The following is a 4,973-nucleotide window of genomic DNA, read 5'->3' as shown; positions in this document are numbered from 1 at the left end:
AGGATTCTACGCAAGCCCGACCTTCTCGGCAGCCCGGGAGAGCATAGTGGCCCATTCTGGATCAGGCTCGGACAACGCTACACACCCCGAAGGGGGCAACGCAGCCGAGTCGTCATCTCCAGAGGACCGCTCCCCCTCCAATGCTGCGATCGACATCTGATCGTCAGCTGGCGCCCCAAAGGAAACGACCAGTCGTTCCGGAGAAGGACCGAGCCGTTCACAAAGGGGCGCCGATGGCAACAGCACATGAGAGGCGTGAGGGGCCCGCGGAGATTGCCTCGGCGGGGAAGCCCTCACGGTAATCCTCAGATCACCCTGGTCATGCGCCGAAGTAGGCCTATTCTGCGGGGCAGAATAAGCGCTAGATCGGAGCATAGGCGAGGGGACTGCACCTCCCTTGAGGTAAGCGAGTCTCGATCTAAGTGCTGCGATAGTCATATTCCCGCAATGGGAACATGAACTATCCACAAAAGCTGCCTCAGCGTGCTGAATGCCCAAACACGAGATGCAGCTATTGTGGCCAGCCGCCAGGGAACGACGGCATCCAGAAACGCACAAGCGGAATGACATCTTGAAAAAGACGCAGAGTGCGCTTGTGTTGCTCTTTTAGTAAAATAAAAAAGGTAGGAAAAATGCTCTCACAGTGCTGAGGCGCCCAGGGGTAGCCACTGTGTGGACACACACACACACACACACACACACACACAAACAAAAGTGCTGTGAGAACAGCAGTTGAGAGCTGCACTGCTCGCGGCCACCGCTGTTCGCGCCGTCACACCAACACTGCAGGCAGAGAGATCTCCTTGATGTCTTCAAAGCGCTGAATTCTCAGACAGAAGTCACAGGAAACTCGGCTCCGAAATGAAAGACAGTGGGTGCGCGTGCCCGCTTCCTGTTTTATACCCGCGCTGCGGGGCGGGGGCGCGTGACGCGTTCACGCACGCCAACGTTCATTGGCTTGTTCTTAGACACTCGCAGTTGATAGGGCTCCCTGAAGGGCTCCCTCCACGTCGAACGTGAGCGACTGAAGGGGAACTAAAGATATCGGACAACAAAAGAAAAGCTTTATTCAGTCTACCAAAAGTGAAGTTACCCTGCGTGAAAGGGCGAGGCTTATTCTAATGTAAAACGCTGTATAATTGTATATAGTTTTAATCAAATCAGGTTGGATTATTTCTATGTTGAGCTACCTGTTCATGAAGCTGAAAGTGCACGTAAAAAATAATATACCATTGCTGCAAACCAACAGGAATCCTTGCTTTTTCTGCTCTATTATGTTTATGTTTTATGTGGGTAGGGCCCCATATTAGTTATTGAAACGGCCCCCAGATGCTTAAGGCCGCCACTGCTAATGTAGTTAACTAATGAACCTTATTGCAAAGTGTTACCGTTGATTGTTTGGGAGAAACGGGTCCGTGATCAGAACAAAAGGTCATTTTGAAGCAGATATGATGCCGAATGCCAAGGAGAGACCCATGTATCCCATGATCCCCCCTGAGTCCCGGTCAGAGATGACTTTCACATGACACTTTACATGCAGGAGTCAGTTCTCCATCGGGCCGAATCATCTTCCCTCCATCCGCCACCGTCCAAGAGCTGTGGGGGGTTTGAAGACTGTTTTACTTGGAACTTGTTCACGGAAAAGCCTCCCATTAAATACTTTGTGAAAGATTGTTCTCAAAACCCTATAATGATTTATGTGGTCGTCAAGTCTTGAATGTAATTTTAAGTGGGATAAACAGAAAAAAATGCTTCTTGGTTTTAAGTAATCTTTGAAATCTGAACACGAGTTGAGTTCTTGGCTTACGGTCTCGCCGGATTGTTGTGATTCCCTGTCCATTAGAGTTTCCTTTGGTCTGAATCTCAGTGGGAAAACAATGTCTCGGGATACAGTGCATTTGATGATGATGTAAAAAAAGTAGAAAGTTAAAGTATCAGTATCAGAGAAGTATCATTGTTGATTTCAAAGTTTGAAAAATACATGTTAATTTTGGTTTTTGTAATCCAAAATATTTGCATTTAATAACATGTAATACATATATTAAGGCCCAAAACATGCACTTAAAGGTTAAAATACTCTCCTATCCCAGTGTAAGAGTCAACTATAAACTATAAAATCAGTGGGTTGATTCCCCTGAAATGTATAAACCTTGTGATAAAACATTGATTTGTTTGCTTGAACACAGCACTAGTATATATTAAGTATTGGTATATTGAAATGTGTATATATGTTAACTGTGATGATTGAAATGTTGTTGTTTTTGTTGTAATGTAATTTTTTTAGAATGGACCCCAGGAAGACTAGCTATTCCTATTTTTAGGGATCCTAAAAATAAACAAATAAATGGTTTGAGTTTGGGGGCGGGACCATCTGTTGATCGACCAATGGCAGACTTGGTGAGTGTTTGAAAACCTGCTTGACAACAGTTCTTATTTTTACACTTCGGTTTAATGACTTCATCTTTCAAAATGTTCCTCTGCTTCCATCCGTAAAGCTGTTCCAATGCCAGATGCTCAAAAGAAACAAAAATGAACGTGTTCAGAAGAGTTTATATATCATTGACTGCAGTCAATATACCACCCAGCCCTAATTATAGGAGTAGTTCATTTCAGAATTAAAATTTCCTGATAATTTACTCTCCCCCACGTCATCCAAGATATTCATGTCTTTCTTTCTTCAGTCGAAAAGAAATTAAGTTTTTTTTTTTTTTTTTTTTTCATATAGTGACTTCAATGGGGTCCAACGGGTCCAAGGTCCAAATGTGAGTTTCAGTGCAGCTTCAAAGTCTCGACACGATCCAGCCGAAGAATAAGAGTCTGATCTAGACAAACCAGCGGCCATTTATAACAAAATAAACATTTATATACTTTTATACCACAAATGCTCATCTTACACTAGCTGTGATGCGCCACACATTACATTGAAAGGTCACACAGGTGGAAGAACAGACCTAGTGTTTATTAAGTCAAACGCAATTTACAAAAAATAAAAAAAAATAAAAGGTAAAACAGTGACGCAGGACGATTTTGAAGTTGGAGGAGAAAATACGTCACACGTGACCTTTTCAACGTGATTACGTAATGTGTGACGTCGTAGACGTGCAAGATGAGCATTTGTGGTTAAAAAATATATAAATGTTTATATTTTTTTATAAAATGGCAGATGGTTTGGCTTGATAAGACTCTTATTCCTCGGCTGGGATCGTGTCGAGACTTTTAAAGCTGCACTGAAACTGCAATTTGGACCTTCGACCCCATTGAAGTCACTATATGTTTTCCTCAAAAACTTAAATTCTTTTCGACTGAAGAAAGAAAGACATGAATATAGTTAAAATGTATTTATTATTAGGATAAATCCCTTTCGAGGGGTTTATCACTCACCTAAAGGATTATTAGGAACACCAGTTCAATTTCTCATTAATGCAATTATCTAATCAACCAATCACATGGCAGTTGCTTCAATTTATTTAGGGGTGTGGTCCTGGTCAAGACAATCTCCTGAACTCCAAACTGAATGTCAGAATGGGAAAGAAAGGTGATTTAAGCAATTTTGAGCGTGGCATGGTTGTTGGTGCCAGACGGGCCGGTCTGAGTATTTCCCAATCTGCTCAGTTACTGGGATCACGCACAACCATTTCTAGGGTTTACAAAGAATGGTGTGAAAAGGGAAAAACATCCAGTATGCGGCAGTCCTGTGGGCGAAAATGCCTTGTTGATGCCAGAGGTCAGAGGAGAATGGGCCGACTGATTCAAGCTGATAGAAGAGCAACTTTGACTGAAATAACCACTCGTTACAACCGAGGTATGCAGCAAAGCATTTGTGAAGCCACAACACGCACAACCTTGAGGCGGATGGGCTACAACAGCAGAAGACCCCACCGGGTACCACTCATCTCCACTACAAATAGGAAAAAGAGGCTACAATTTGCAAGAGCTCACCAAAATTGGACAGTTGAAGACTGGAAAAATGTTGCCTGGTCTGATGAGTCTCGATTTCTGTTGAGACATTCAGATGGTAGAGTCAGAATTTGGCGTAAACAGAATGAGAACATGGATCCATCATGCCTTGTTACCACTGTGCAGGCTGGTGGTGGTGGTGTAATGGTGTGGGGGATGTTTTCTTGGCACACTTTAGGCCCCTTAGTGCCAATTTGGCATCGTTTAAATGCCACGGCCTACCTGAGCATTGTTTCTGACCATGTCCATCCCTTTATGGCCACCATGTACCCATCCTCTGATGGCTACTTCCAGCAGGATAATGCACCATGTCACAAAGCTCGAATCATTTCAAATTGGTTTCTTGAACATGACAATGAGTTCACTGTACTAAAATGGCCCCCACAGTCACCAGATCTCAACCCAATAGAGCATCTTTGGGATGTGGTGGAACGGGAGCTTCGTGCCCTGGATGTGCATCCCACAAATCTCCATCAACTGCAAGATGCTATCCTATCAATATGGGCCAACATTTCTAAAGAATGCTTTCAGCACCTTGTTGAATCAATGCCACGTAGAATTAAGGCAGTTCTGAAGGCGAAAGGGGGTCAAACACAGTATTAGTATGGTGTTCCTAATAATCCTTTAGGTGAGTGTATAACACGATTACATAACAACAAAGAAGTGAAAAATCAAAACAAAACAAAACAAACAGCAACAAAAACAACAACAAAACACAAAAACAAACAACACCTGCATATGTTCATCAATAAATTACAACCACCAAAAGGCCAAGATGGCCAATAATAAGTAAATAAGGAAGCAGTAAAGTATGAATGAATCTCTAACTACAGTCAAATATAAACATTAGGTATGTATTGCATGCATCTTTAGTAACAGAGGCATTTTATCTTAAAGTATATCTTGGAGAGTAAGTTATTATTTTAATTCTGAAGTGAACTAGTCCTTCAACTGTGTTCACCTCTCATGGTTTTGTCATGTCCACATGTCATCATACACCCACATCACACTGAAAT

The sequence above is a fragment of the Rhinichthys klamathensis genome, unplaced genomic scaffold (genome assembly GCF_029890125.1).
Source record: "Rhinichthys klamathensis goyatoka isolate OS25496 unplaced genomic scaffold, OSU_Roscu_1.1 h1tg000409l_1, whole genome shotgun sequence".
NCBI classification, from domain to species: Eukaryota; Metazoa; Chordata; class Actinopteri; order Cypriniformes; family Leuciscidae; genus Rhinichthys; species Rhinichthys klamathensis.
This window is presented reverse-complemented; position numbering follows the sequence as displayed.